At 39.6% G+C, this 15,862-nt stretch overlaps 1 protein-coding gene across 8 annotated transcripts in view; it reads left to right on the forward strand.

Moving 5' to 3' along the window:
- dlgap2 (DLG associated protein 2) overlaps nt 1–15,862 on the forward strand; it is a 619,373-nt gene that overhangs the window by 94,443 nt on the left and 509,068 nt on the right. The window lies entirely within an intron of this gene.

Below are 15,862 nucleotides of genomic sequence, written 5' to 3' on the forward strand. Positions count from 1 at the left end.
CTATGTTTTTTGAAAACAGATTTCTACTTATGCATTTCACAAAAATCCACAAAATTACCATGTATTCATACTGTGTAAATTCTGTGACTTTATAGTCTCATTAGCTTTAAACTGTGCATTTTTATATGGAGCTGAAAATAACATTTAGTTGCTTCTTACTATTGTGTGAGAGGAATAATTTGAAATGACCCAATTTTGACTATATAAGTTCAGTTTTAAGAACATTACAATTTGCTTGTTGCGGGTTAATTTCTAGTCTACTGCATGTAGTTGATTGTAAGTATAGTGTGTAAAAGGCGCCTAATACTCTGAAGCTTGTCTTCATGCCTAAATCTAAATATAATTATTTACTACTTGGTGCTCTAAAGAAAGGATGCTTTTACTCTTGCATTTAAGATAGTTATGGTAAGCAACTAGAGACTAAAGGTGGAGTTACGCCTTCTTATATCTATGTCTGAGATACTGCTGCAGCCAGATATACCACTGAAAAACTTGGACACTGCCTGTGGATTAGTTTGACACCATCTCTTCATAGAAATGGTTATTAACCATACCTCTGTCAGCCTTGATTGTCCATACAAGGATCTCCCATCTGAATCAGGCTTAATCTGTTTGTACAGGCAGTAAATTCCTAGACAAAAATCTGAGATGCATAGAATCATAGAATCATAGAATAGTAGAGTTGGAAGAAACCTCATGGGTCCAACCCCCCGCTAAGAAGCAGGAAATCGCATTCAAAGCACCCCCAACAGATGGCCATCCAGCCTCTGCTTAAAAGCCTCCAAAGAAGGAGCCTCCACCACAGTCCAGGGCAGAGAGTTCCGTTGCTGAACAGCTCTCACAGTGAGGAAGTTCTTCCTGGTGTTCAGGTGGAATCTCCTTTCCTGTAGTTTGAAGCCATTGTTCCATGTCCTAGTCTGCAGGGCAGCAGAAAACAAGCTTGCTCCCTCCTCCCTATGACTTCCCCTCACATATTTGTACATGGCTATCATGTCTCCTCTCAGCCTTCTCTTTTGCAGGCTAAACATACCCAGCTCTTTAAGCCGCTCCTCATAGGGCTTGTTCTCCAGACTCTTAATCAATGTAGTCGCCTTCCTCTGGACGCTTTCCAGCTTGTCCAACATCTCCCTTCAACTGTGGTGCCCAGAATTGGACGCAGTATTCCAGGTGTGGTCTGACCAAGGCAGAATAGAGCGGGAGCATGACTTCCCTGGATCTAGACGCTATACCCCTATTGATGCAGGCCAGAATCCCGTTGGCTTTTTTAGCTGCCGCATCACATTGTTGGCTCATGTTTAACTTGTTGTCCATGAGGACTCCAAGGTCTTTTTTCGCACACACTGCTGTCAAGCCAGGCGCCCTCCATTCTGTATCTTTGCATTTCATTTTTTCTGCCGAAATGAAGTATCTTGCATTTGTCCCTGTTGAACCACATAGTTTGTCCTATATACACAGGATTTTAGCTTTGATGGATCTCTCATCATGGGGAGGATACTATTGCTCTTTAGCTGGCCAAGGGTTTAGTGGCCAATCATCAAGGACCAAACCAAGAAAGATCTCCCAGTGATGGCTTTCCTCCTCCAGGAAGCTAATCCAGCAGTATTTGACTGGCTATTTCCACATAACCCTTTGCTTTTGCAATGACTTCTGGAGGTGGGAGCTATATTGTTCCCCAAGAAGTGTTGAGAATGTTTGGAGCACTTCAGATCAGTGTGTCCAGCTAGCTATTTTTAGGCAGCCTTTTCCATTGTGAAAGTTGAGGGCTGAACAAAGTGTGAGCCCTCTTGGCATAGTCAGTGGTAAAAAAAAATCCTGAGAGCTGCAGTCCAGCATCTCATTTCGTCTAGTCCTGGGACAGAGTGGAAGGCAGAGTGGAATCTTTACATTGACACCTTCCATATAACCAGATTGGATCCATATAAGCTAAGGGTGGGCAGCAATTGCATGCAAATAATTGTAAGATTGCAACTTATATTAGACTTCCAAACACCTTTTCAATATGGTTCATGGTGAGAACTGCAAACCAAAATGTGGAAGAAGCATAGTAGCCAACAGCAATAGAACCCATGAAATATAAGCTTATTAAAGTGATATGCATTAATGCAACCTTATTCAAGGGGTAGCGAATGAAATTGAGTCCACAGAGAGCTTGCTTTACAAATAAGGGAAACAGAAGAGTTTGAAAAGCAGATGGAAACAAATAACAGCACACCACAGTGATTGTTAATTAGTTTAGTTAATTAGCTTAAAAGTCTAAAAAGTATAAAATTTGTTCTGAGTAGTGATTAATACTTGATATGGTAGTTCCCCTCCCCAAATAAAACAATTGATTGACTCCTCAGAGGGTGGGAGGAAGAAAGAAAGAGGAGGGCGTTTATATGCTTAATCATACTTAGGTATAAATATTCAATAGTATTTCTGTACCCTCATACTATGTAAGGATAAGTTCATGGGTAAGAATGGGGAGGTGGCAGGATTGGGGAAAAATACTGGTATTTTGATTGTGGAATATCAAAGAATTTATGTCTCTATGTGTGTGTACATGTGTATGTGTGTGTGTGTGTGTGTATATCCCACCAAAAATTGCAAAAAAACCCTGAATCCCCAGCCATGCATAAAACAGACCCATTGAATTCACTAGGACTTATCCAAAGCCTGTGAACTCAAAGTGTGACTAAGTCTAAATTTGATCCAATTCATCTCTCTCTGTTTTTTAAACATCTGACATGACCTCTTTTGTGCTTAGCCATATAATTAAAACCCGCTTGGCAGCTGAAATACAGAGAGACAAGGCAGTGAACATCTACTAAAAGGGTGTCTGGATTCTCCAACAAAACATTTAGTGTGTGGTGTTATGTGTCCATTGCACTATAAATGTGCCCATCTATTAGAAGGGAGAGCATCTAAGGGTTCCTGGAAAATATAAATTGCCCTTGGATTTATCAGCTCAACTCTCCCTGTATTCCACAGGCAATTAGAGTTTGAAACTGTGGAAAAGCTGTGCTCTTGCATCTCCTATAAGAAATAGATTATGCATTGTGCAGCGTATAACATATACAGATTTGTAATAAATTGTTTAGGCCATAGTCTCTTCTTTAGATTACTTCAAAACTCTCTTCAGTAGGAATATTACTTGGTGGCCTTGTTTTAAGTCATGTTAATTGTGTATTAGGAATAAATAAAAGAGTATCCTCTAAAATATACAAGAAAATATAAAGTTCCACTTGGTGAAGCTTGTGTCACATTGGGAAAAGGATTTCTGCACATAGTTATCCAGGTGAGAGTTATAGTCTTGCTCTGCAGTCCCCAACAACTCCAGCTAGCAGTTTTGAAGCCGAAATTCAGCTACCCGCCAAGGAGTAAGCTGAGGATCTAGTGCCTGATGCACACCACTACTTTGCCAGACAGATGAAGACACACAAACTGAGTTGAAGGCAGCAGGAACACCGGTTATTTATTTTTAGACCTGACAGGATGTCTGACACAGAGTCTCAGCTCAAAAGGTTAAAAGTTTAATAGCAATGCTTTTGGGTTGGAAAGATTAGCTGTTTACAAGAAACGTTGCCCGGGGGATGCCTGACTGGATTCACTCAGTCTTCGAGGAGGCTCTTTCTATGGGAAGTTGCTGCTAACTGTGAGAGAAATAAGGTCAAACATTGTGAAAGCCACCCACTGCATGACTATCAGCCTCCTCCCACTAGACTCAAATCAAGGAAGGGCTTCATGAGAACCACCACTCCTCTTGATGTTCCTCCAGCAACAGCAAGGGTGTCCCTCTGGGCAGCTAAACCTGGCAATTCTAACTGGATGGCCCCCCAAGAGGGTCTTCCTCCAGGGGCAAATCAAGAATGGGCAACTTGGAAATCCCTAAACAGACTCAGACTTTCTGTTGAAAGAATGTGGGGTTTCCAGTTGACATTTTCTTCCCTTAATGGACTCACCTTATGGTAGAGGAGAAGCCAGCAAAGTCTCTCTAGGCGCATACCTACACAACAAGGATATTATTTTGTTAAGATTTTCCCAAATACTTTGGACTGCATTTATACAAACACATTTCCCTGTTCCAATGTAGCTTAGTTATTCCTAATATAAAATATATATGTATGATTCTCAGAAGGATTGTAATCATGTGCTTGTTATAAATGGCATTTTGAAAGAAACCACCGATGTATAGTTTTGAAGCATGGAACAAAGCCCCTTTTGCTAGGGGATTTGGGATAAGCTTATTGTTCTGGATTTCATGGGCATGCATTTCCTCTTCACTTCCCCCTAGGGACTAGTCTGATAAAAAGTTAATTAATCCCCTCCAGAATGTGTAGTTTCCGGCTGGGCTGCTGAAAATGAAGTCTACTGAGGACCATCGGGAAGGTGATGTTTCAATGTTGTGAAACTTAATATAGTGTAAAAAATAAATCAAAATTAATATTTTGGCTTTGAAACTTGTGTTGAATTTATATTTTAGGAGGGTTTTTTTTTCAACAACAATTTCAGTAATGTGGGATCATAGGGATTGCAGTCCAGTGGACAATATCACATTAGCATTGTAAAGTGGAGGTGCCCACTTTGCTCCTTCAGAATTCTGGGAAATGTAGTTTAGAGTGGAGCCTTTGGAATTCGCAGCCAGATGAGTCCTCTGCTTCCCTAAACTACAAACTCCAGATTTCTGCAGGAGGCGGACACACGATAGCAAAGAGGGCACGTCCACTTTAGAACGCTGATGTGTTATCATCCTTAGAGGTCCGAAGCTGTCCACTTCTTAACTTATTTGACAAGCCTTGTGCTCATGGATAATATTTCTTTCCTTGAGAGAGGGGTGTGTGGCCCTCAAGGTGATGTTTCAACAGTCCTAGCCAATGTTGAGGAAGCGTGGGAGTTGCAGCCCAGCAACATCTGGATTTCTGCATGATTTCCATCTCTGTCATAGGGCTTCAGGGAATGTGTAGTTATATCTATTTATATAATTCCAGCATTAAATCTAAGGAGAATTCTAATTCGAATAAAGCACAAATTCGAAAATCTTATGCCCTCTCAATTTGAAGACATGAGTCTTCAGTAGAATTGCCATTAGTGCATATCCATATGATCCTTTAGTTTGTTGTGTATGTGTTTGTGTGGATGTTTGTTGTGTGTGTTTTCAGTATATATACATTCCCATGAAAAGGAGGCCCAACAGTTCCTTTTTATAGCCCCAGATGTCTTCAGTCTTTTGATAAGATATTTTTATTCATAATTTATTTTTTAAAAATTCTTAAAAAAAAACAGCCCCTATTCTTCATTTTCATAGCTACATGGGCATTGTGCAAATATAACAATATGTTATGCAATAAAACCACTGAAAACACATCAGCATAATAAAATGGCAACAAATGTAATTTTAAAATACAGTACATAATGAAACCATTATAATTTCTGGGTAAACAAACAGATTTTGAGTCAGTGCTGAAACAATTGCAGTTTTGGCACCATTTGCAGCAGCCAGAGTACTCCAGAGTTATCAGATCCTGTCTGATTTTGGAAAATAAGCAGTGTCAGCTCTGATTAGTACTTCAATGAGACACCACCACAACTACCAGTCATTGTAAGTTTTATTTCAGAGGAAGGAATATTCCTCAGAATATTCATTGCCTAAGAAAACCTTATGAAATTCATGGAGTCTCCATAAGTTGATAGGCAATTTGAAGGGACACACACACAGCTCCATTTGTATCTCCAAAGCAGCATCTTTTGTAAGGCTGCTACTGTTGTCAGCAGGTCATTTAGCAACATGTCTAGGCAGTTTCTCAGAACACAGTTGCTCACCAGAACCTGCTGAAACTTGAAAAAGTGAACTGATTTGCCCTACCATAACCTATGTATGTATGAACCTTCAAGTCATCTGTCTATGGCCCCATGAATTTCACAAGATTTTCTAGGCAAGGAATAGGCCAGAAGCGGTTTGTTCAACTCTTTCCTCTGAAATATAGCCTACAGCACCTTTAACAGCATTCTTTAACAGTTTCCCATTCAATTAACCAGGGCTCCTGCTTAGCTTCCAAGACCAAACGGGATCTATCTAACGAACTAGCACTGTATATATCAATATACTTCAGTTTTACTGAGGTCAATCTCAATGTGTCCAACTCACCACGTATCTTTCCTGGTGGACCTTCAAACCCTAATGAAAAATGATAGATATGAGAAGATATACTCCCTGAAAAGAAGCATGCTTTGGAGGTTGCTTCTGTCTTTAAAATTCATAGCTATTGCTATGAACAACTCCTTGAAGTTAATGGGTAACCATTGGGTAGATAGATTATGTGTGTGTATGTGTGTGTGTGTATGTGTGTGTGTGTGTGTGTGTATGTATGTGTGTGTGTGTGTATATATATATATATATATATATATATATATATATATATATATAAAAGAGTGATGGCATCACGGCAGCGGACAAAACAACAAAAGTAAACACCCCACAACCTCGAAAATTGACATCACAACCCCTCATCCATGCCTCTAGGTTGATACAACAAAAAGAAAAGAAAAATAAATTCCTAATTAGAGGGAGAGGAATAATTGTTTTTATCCAATTGCTGCCAGTTAGAAGGCTAAGCTCCGCCCACTTGGTCTCCTAGCAACCCACTCAGCCCAGTGTTAATAAAATAATGATAAAAAAATAAATACAAATAATACAATAAAAAATTATAAAAAACACTAAAATAATTAATACAATAAAATACTATAACAAAATGACTAAAAATAATACAACAAAATAATAAAATATAATAAATTAAAAAGATAAGTGACAATAAAATTAATTTAAAAAAATACAAATAACGTCAAATAAAAATTCCACAACAAGTTTTAACCGATACCACCACCACTTTGCCACAGCAACGCGTGGCCGGGCACAGCTAGTATGTGTATATATATATATATATATATATATATATATATATAAAATTATCTTTGCCTGGCCACGTGTTGCTGCGGGTTATGGGAATCATTTGTTGGCCAAGTGGAAAAGGCCTTGTAGCCTCAAAGCCTGGTTGTTCTCTGGAGTAGCTGGAGTAGCACCCTCAATCAAAGAGCTGCTTTGAAGCTTGGCTACTTCCTTTGTAAGGGAATCATTGTTTGGCCAGATTGAATGGCACTGAATAGTCTTGCAGCTTAAAAGCCTGGCTGATTTCTATATAGGGCATCCTTGCTAGGCCAGGTTGAATGGGACGGAGTAGCCTCATGGCTTCAAAGGTTGAGGGATTTCCACCTAGGGGAAATCTTGATGCCCAGGTTGAAAAGCACTAAATAGCCTTGCTGGTTGCAAACCTGACCGCTTTCTACCTTGCAGAATCCTTGATTGGCCAGTTTGAATAGCAATGAGTAGTCTTGGTGTGGCAGGTATGAATGCTGCAATTAGGCTCCTTGATTAGCATTTAATGGCCTTGCAGCATCAAAGCCTGCCTGCTTCCTGCCTGGGGGAATTCTTTGTTGTGAAATGTTAGCTGGCCCTGATTGTTTTCTTTCTGGAATTCCCAATTTCCCTGCTTTCAGAGTGTTGCTCTTTATTTACTGTCCTGGTTTTAGAGATTATATTGTTCTGTATTATTATACCACAGTAATTATTTCATATTATATTTATAATCTTATATTATCTGCTTAGAAGTGAATTATATGAGGCCCCTCCTACACAGCTGTATAAAATCCACACTTAACTGGATTATATGGCAGTTTGAACTCTAGATAATCCAGTTCAAAGGAGATACTGTGGATTATCCTGACTTGGCATTCTGGGTAATATAACTGTGTGGAAGGGCCCTGAGTCTACACTGCCATATAATCCAGTTCAAATCAGATAATCTGTATTTTATAGGCTGTGTCAAAGAGGCCTAACTGCCTGTGTCCTGGACACCATCTTGACTGAGGGAGTTGCTAGGACACAAAGGGGGCGGGGCCTAAAGGCAGCGTGGGGGTGGGGTGGGGGTGGGGGTAAAGGCAGCAGAGCCTACTTTTCTAACTGGCAGTTAAGGGGAGAAAAGCTCTTTCTCGTCCTCTGTAATTTGGACTATTTTTCTAGGGTTTTTTTTAATTGAAAGACATATTTTGGATGACTATGTCTTTTGTGGCCAAATTTGGTGTGATTGGGTTCAGTGGTTTTGTTGTTTACTCCATAATAAAATGAACATTACATTATATATAATCTTCCTTTCAAAAGGGAACAATGAGTTGATTCATCAATTGGCTTACCGTTGCTTAAGAGTATATATTCACCCAGTCCAAATATTAACTTGGCATGTTATTTCTTCTTGATGGTTTACAAACAATTTGAGATTATTATCTGTCAGTATATGTATGTGTTGTTTATTACATAATTGCAGAGGAAGATGCAATGAGACCTTAAATACTTAAATGTTCTGCTGTGTTGTCTGTTTGATGTTCAACAGAAACATGATTTCACTCCATTTGTCTGCTGAAGCCTGTAAATTGAAAATCCAACACTAGGATTTGGGGGTTTTTTGGAAATAAAAAAGCAATTGACAGAGTTTAAGCCTTCTTTCTTTTTAAATTGGTCAATAGCTTTTACTGTAAAAAGTAGTGCTGAATATTTACTATTCAAGTGTTAATAAAACTGTTGACTAAAAATTCAGTCTACTGCATAACATTCATAACTATTTTACAATTCCTTGATCTATTATTAAGCGTATTTTATTACAGCAGCTGGGAAAGGTGAAGATAACCAATCAACCCACCAGTTCTTAGATTTTTAATTTAAGAAATGTTTGCATTAGTTGTTAAATAAGTGATATGCAACAACTGCTTTGCCTGTACCATGTGCTGTCTCTCTTTTGATGCACAAAAAGTCTCCTGCTGGGCATCTCATCTAGCAGTGAAAACTCTCCAGGTTGTTGACCCTGCTTGTCTTGATATTCGTCCAAGACCAGGGCCTCCTGGAATGGCCATGCTTCACTGGAACTCTGAAAAATGTTGACATTGATTAGATGCCATGTGGGAAGCCTTTCTGAACATAGATCTTGTAGCCTTAAAAACCAACTGGTGCCACACTGCAGTACTTGTTGAAGGAAGAAGAAACGAAGTCATTAGCTTTCCTGAAAGCATCTCATTTTCAGATCTCAAGGAGTTTTTGACAATGTTTCCCCACAACAATATCTTCCTATATCAAGATGTAGCTAGGTTGAATTTTGTTAACCATTTGCAAACCTCATTTGCAAAGACATTTTGGTGGGATTTTAAGTGGCCCTTTTCAAATTTCATAAGGGAAAAAGAAAGGGTGTGGAGTTTAGCAGCAGCAAGATAACAGTTTAGATCTAATATATTTGGTTATCAGACAACCTGACAGACCTCCAGGCAACTATAAGGGGAGGTGCAAAACTCTCCTTAAATGTGGCCCATAGCTAAGGGATGGTAGGTGTGGCCTTTAGTCTGCCCATGCCTCTCTGGAGTTTCAAATGCTGTGAAAATGGCTAATACAGCTTCCAGAAACCTTTGATAGAAATATGAATGGCTATTTAAATTTTATTTCCTCTGTCAAATGTTTAAAGCCCAAAATAGTCACAACATTTCACAACTTAGAAGTGACAACCAACTATTGCTGGTTTCTAAACAAAAACTATTCCATAAGCATTCAACTCTGCTCCCATAACTTGAAAATAGCCTTCAGAGACTTCTGGAAGCATATTGTCCGTTTGCATTCATAATAGGTTTCCGTAGGTATGAGTGTGGCTTGCTGGTCCCCAGTGAGGATGAATTTGGCTTTTGGAACAAATGGTGATATATTCAGTGTAGTGAACTGAATTTACACCAGCCAGAAATAGCTAAGACAATTGGTGAAGACTTATGGGAGTTTAGTCTGAATACATCTGGATGTCACGGGTTCTCCATTCTTGATATAGAGATATTCCATGGGCAGCTCTTCCAAAGGCTTTGCAGAGAAGGTAACTTCTGTACCGCATAGTCAGTCATGACAGCAGGAGGAGCCATGGCAATCCATTGTTCCCACTATGCTATGGCATATCTCCTTAGCAGGAGTTCTTATTCCTACATTATCTTGGAACAATGTCATAATATTCCATTGAGGAATGCTACAAATCAATATAAAACTGGACCCAGAATATTATTTATTAGGACTACTAGATATCAAGGTAGATAAAAATATAGAAACTCTATTTAATTACTTGACTACAGCCACAAGAATGGTGTATGCTAAGTTATGGAAAAACAAAGACACCCCGGAAATCAACAGGTGGTACACCAAAATTCTAGAGATTATGAATATGGATAGGCTAACATATTTACTAGCAAATAATCATGGCAAGCCAAAAAAACAAACAAACTGGGACTCTATCAAGGACTACTTAAAGAGTGTTAATGTTAAAATTCTGATTTAAAATATAAATCTAGAAAACACATATAAAGGTGGAGGCTGGGTGTAATGTACAAGACAAATTACAATTTAAGATATAAATTGGTAAGGTTAGCAGGATTTAGATGGAAGTCGATATATATGTACACGGGGGGGGGGGGTTAAGGTGTATGGTGTGATATATATATATATATATACACACACACACACACACACACACACACACACACACACAGACATATATATTAGGGATTTCCAAAAAATAATTTTTAATCTTATATCGGATTTATTTTGGATTGTTCTTGCTTTTTTATACGCGTTCTGAGACGTTGTCTCACGGCGCAACTGGCAATGTAATTCGAACCAACGTTGGCCCATTCTCTAATTGTCTCTTAATGTTTCGGTAATTTTTTCCCCCAAAATTTTTTAAAAATATATTTTTAAAAATACTTTTAAAATGTTTTTTGTTTCTGCAACCTACCTTGAATGGGAGCTTAGCGCAGCCTAACATGGCTGCCGCTCCCCGGCCAATCAGAAGCTTCCACGATGGACACAAAGGTGGGGGCTAACGTCCTCTGTGTCCACATGGAAGATTGCCATAAAAGCAGCCCGGACGAGCCATTCTGGGCTGGGTTTTGCACGGAGAGGGTGGTGGTCTGGTCTTCGTTGCTGCGAACAGAGAGCAAGCAAGCCTTGTGTCTTGAGGGAGAGAGAGGGTGAAGGGGCTCGGTCTAGCTGTTCCCACAGAAGGGTTTGGAGAAAGGGTTAGGGTTTAGTTGCTCATTCCTTCTCTTGTGAGTGTGTTAATTTTGGGCAGTGCTCAGCTATTTAGAGCTGTGAATTCCAGGATTATTTTTATTTTTTCCATATTATTAAAAAATGATCTAGTTTTCAATTTTGTTAAGAATAGTTCTTGCTGGATCATAGCATACCTTTGCAGAATCACTATATTTCATTAAGAAGGCATTGCATTTGAGGCTTGTGGGATCACATAGCCAGAGACACCATTGATTTCCAGTGTCCTTCTTGCTTACAAATATATCAAGGGAATTTATAGTTTTCAAAGTTTTTGGCACACCTTGCCAGGGCATTGGACAGGTTGCTCACAGGTACATTACCAAAGGAAGGCAAAGCATTGCGTTTGGGGCTTGTGGGAGCGCATTGCAAAACATACCATTGAGTTCCAGTGTCCTTCTTCCTTAAAAACATAACAAAGGGAATTTCTAGTTTTCAAAGTAACTTCGCACACTGTGCCGGAGCATTTGCTGGCTTGGTCATAGGTACATTTCCAAAGGAAGGCATTGCGTTTGTGGCTTGTGGGAGCACATAGCAAGACATAGCATTGATTTCCAGTGTCCTTCTTCCTTAAAGATATAACAAAGGGAATTTCTTGTTTTCAAAGTTTCTTTGCACACCGTGCCTGAGCATTGTCCGGCTTGGTCACAGGTACATTTCCAATAGAAGGCATTGTGTTTGTGGTTTGTGGGAGCACATAGCAAGACATAGCATTGAAAGTTACACAAGTAGAAGAGGGACTTTCACAGTGAAAAAACACCAATTGAACAGGAAATAAGACTTTCAACCCAGGAACAGGTTTCTTCAAATATTAAAAAATAGTGTATTATAAAAAGTTATGAAAATTTGCCAAAAATCGGAGGATACAGGAAACGTTCTGCAATTTGTTGAGCTGAGAGTGTTGAATGTGCTCTCCCACTGTACCAAATTTGATCAGGATAGCTCAAGAAATGAGAGTGGGAGTGCTCTGTAAAAGTCCCCCCAGGTGCTGGTTTTTTTTGGGCGATTGCGCATTTTAGAAACATTTAGAAACATTATGAATTTTCAGAAATATCCAAAATTTTTAGGTGAAAAAATTGGAAATAGTTTCTATAACGAAGCACCGGCGACCCCTACTTTAGAAGCGAGAATTGAAATATTTTTTTCATCAATCGGATATGCCTAATATATATATATATTCACACATTGTCCATATATGTTGTCTTGTGTTTCCATCCATTGTCTTGTTTTTCCTTATTTTTATTTTTTTCTCTTTTATGTCCTTGGTTTGTTTCTTTTTGTTTTTTGTTTTGTTTTTCTATGGTTTAATTTACTGTGGAGAGCACGAAGTCTATGTTTGTTATTGTTTTCATATGAATTCTTTATATTTTCAATTTCATTTGTGTGTCACTTTCCTGGAAAATCACTAATAATTTTTTTTAAAAAAAATATTCCATTGAGGGTCTTTCCTTGCAACCATTTTTCTTTGGCAATAGCTATTTCTCAACTGTTCTATATTTGTAGTATAGAGTAGCTGTGCTCACCTGCAAAACAGTGCAGTTGGAAAGGAACATGGGGTGAGTGAAACTCCAAGGTTGAAAAAAATATATCATGATTGTTGTTTATTTATACCTCACTTTTTCTCTCCACATGTAGACTCAAAGTGGCCACATGAAGAAACCAGAGTCTACCTGTACACAGAATGGGGATTATATGGCACTCTGCTATGAGAGCACCACCTTTTTGTTTGTTTGTTTTGAATCTCAAGACCAATGAATGTAATTTTGCCTAGTCTCAAAGAAAATCAGTTTTAAAAAAGAAAGCCCTATAGATCTATGCCTCTAAAGTATTGTTTCTTTTTTTGAAAAAGAAAATGAATATACCCTGTCAGCGACACAAGTTGCTTCAATTAAAGTTTTATAGCCTGTGTTGATGCTGATTAACTACAAAGCTAAATGAAGATGGGAAATGGCAAGAATGATTGATGTTTTGTTTAAAAGCCACTGTTTGTTTGTTTAGAGGTTCAATTTAATTCGTAAATAGGTATTAAGGCAGTATATAAATCATACTGAAGCATCCACTTTATATGGTGGCATTTTGACATGCAGTTGTGTGGAACATAACATTGAAGTGCTTAGCCTAAAACTTGATGTGCCAAATTTGTAGTATGTGGGTGTGAGCATGAAGAGGAAGGGATTTGAAATATGAATACAGTCTTTTAAAGCAAGCATTTGCCCAACAATTAATATGTAATATATACAGTTAATAAGTTTCAGTTACAATAAAACAATAATCCTAAAAATTAAGCACAAACAAGAACCATCTATAACACTGAAACACACACAATCTGTTAAAAGCATTACATTTTATATATACCAGAGCTAGCCACGCCCCCCACACCACGCACCCTGTCCCAGGCACTCTGCGGTGGGAATCCAGTCCTTCCAGGCCGCGGTGAAGGTCCAGCTGCGGCCTGGAAGGACTGGACTCCCGCCACAGTCTGGCTGGGACAGGTTTCCCTCCGCGGGAAGCGGGGTTGGCCACGCCTCCCGCGGCGGGCACCCTTTCCCAGCCAAGCTGCGGCAGGAGTCCTTCCAGGCCATGGCGTAGGAGGCAGGGCCAGGGCGCCGGAGGTGGGGCCAAGTGTGGCCACGCCTCCGCAGCACGGGAGGCAGGGCCAGGGCGCCAGAGGCGGGGCCAAGTGTGGCCTCGTCTCCCAGGGGGCTCGATAGCGCCCCTGGGAACATGGCGCCCAACGCGGGGGCGTGGCTAGTGTCCCGTGTTGGGCCGGGCCTGCTCCTCATTTTATTTCTGCATATCAACAGCATCAGAGACATTGGGTAGATAAGCAGATTTTTTCCCCCCAAAGGCTAAGGTCCTAATTTGGATTACACCAAACGGGGTAATTACTTAAAAACAAGGAAGGAAATAAATCAGAGATGAGTGATCCTATAATTTGTGAAGAGCCATGATCCTTAGATGGTATTTGGCCAAGACATTAATCCAGATCATAATGAGCTTCCTATAACCTTTAATTGTGATCTTCAGTGGGTCGAAAGGTTCCTGTAGTTACAGGCTAAAATTGTAGATGTGATTACCAAATGCATCAGAGGTGACATGTACTAATGGTGCATACTTTTGCTGATATCTAGTGGTCTTGGAGATATAATGGAGAAAGGGCCTATTTGGTGCCCTTCTCTTTGATTTGTCTCGTGCACTTTTGGCTGGTGACTGAAAAGATAAAATGGAATTTTACCATATTCCATGATTATATGCAATAGAATGACATGACTTGATTGTCTGAATCAGAGCTTTCCAAACTTTTCACGTTGGTGACATGTTTTTAGACATGCATCCTTTTGTGACACAGTAATTCAACTTAACTAGCAAACCAGAGGTTAAACTAGTGGTTCTCAACCTGGCGTCCCCAGATGTTTTTGACCTATAACCCTTTCGGTCTAGAAACATTTACACTTTGTCCTTTGGCCCCAAAACACTTTAGAACTGTATTATTGCACTTTAGTTTAAGTGGCCCCTCCATGCCATCCCCTCCACCAACCTGGTGGTCCATTTTATCCTACTTTAGTTTTAACTGATTTATATGTTAACTGAGTTTTATGGTTTAATGTATTGTTTTGTTTAAAGTAACTGTTTTGTATAAATGCTGTTTTTACTGTGTTTTTATTGCAATATGTTTTAACTGATCTACTTGTTCTGTATCTTCGGGCTCGTGTCCCGTGTAATCGCCCCGATTCCCTGCTGGGAGATGGTGGCAGGGTAGAAAAATAAAGTTACTTACTTACTTATTTACAACTCCCAGAAATCCCAGCCAGTTTACCAGCAGTTAGGATTTCTGGGAGTTGAAAGCCAAAAATATCTGGGACCCCAGGTTGAGAACCACTGGGTTAAACCAACCCATTATAAGATTTTCATACTCCCCCTCCCCATATATACAGGCAGTCCCAAAGTTACGAATAAAATAGGTTCTGTAGGTTTGTTCTTAAGTAGAATTTGAAGTGGAAATTGGAGCATGTACATTTTTAAATGTAACCCTTGTAGTGTTTGTTTTGCTGTCTGTGTCCCTGTTCAGAAGATTTCACCACACTTTTTGTCCCTGTGATCAGGCCTGTAGCGAGGGGGGGGGGGGTTAGGGGTTCAAACCCCTCCCGAAATTTTTCAGGTTATAAAAAAACCTGGTTTACTCATGAATTTTAACAGGTTAAACAAATCCCCATGCTAAGTCTATGAGACGCAAAACGTTAAGAGTCCCTCCAGGCACTATCTCAAGCAGATATTAACAGGTTTGTAGCAAGAGGGGGGGGGGGGCTAGGGGTTCAACCCCCTCCCCCAATTTTCAAAACCCTTCCCGAAATTTTCAAAACCCCTCCCGAAATTTTTTTCTGGCTACGGCCTTGCCTGTGATAATTGGATTTTGAAAAAAATGGCTTGTTGTGGAAACAAGGATTGGTGAGAAAGCTTCAGCGGCGACACCTTTTCCCCATGATAACTCTTGCAGGAGTGAATTTCCCTTCTGAGGGGTAGATTTTGCTCACTTGCTGGTGTTTCACCCCGTTCTAAACTATGAGTCATTTGTAAGTCAGAAGTTTGTAACTCGGGGACTGCCTGTAATCTTTACTACAGTTGATTCTTGTGTAGTTTCCTCTATAGCTGCTCCATGTAGTTCATCACAAACATCATTGTCAACAGATTATATTTTCTTAATTACAAACT

This window comes from Anolis carolinensis, chromosome 1 (assembly GCF_035594765.1).
Source record: "Anolis carolinensis isolate JA03-04 chromosome 1, rAnoCar3.1.pri, whole genome shotgun sequence".
In the NCBI taxonomy this organism is placed as follows: domain Eukaryota; kingdom Metazoa; phylum Chordata; class Lepidosauria; order Squamata; family Dactyloidae; genus Anolis; species Anolis carolinensis.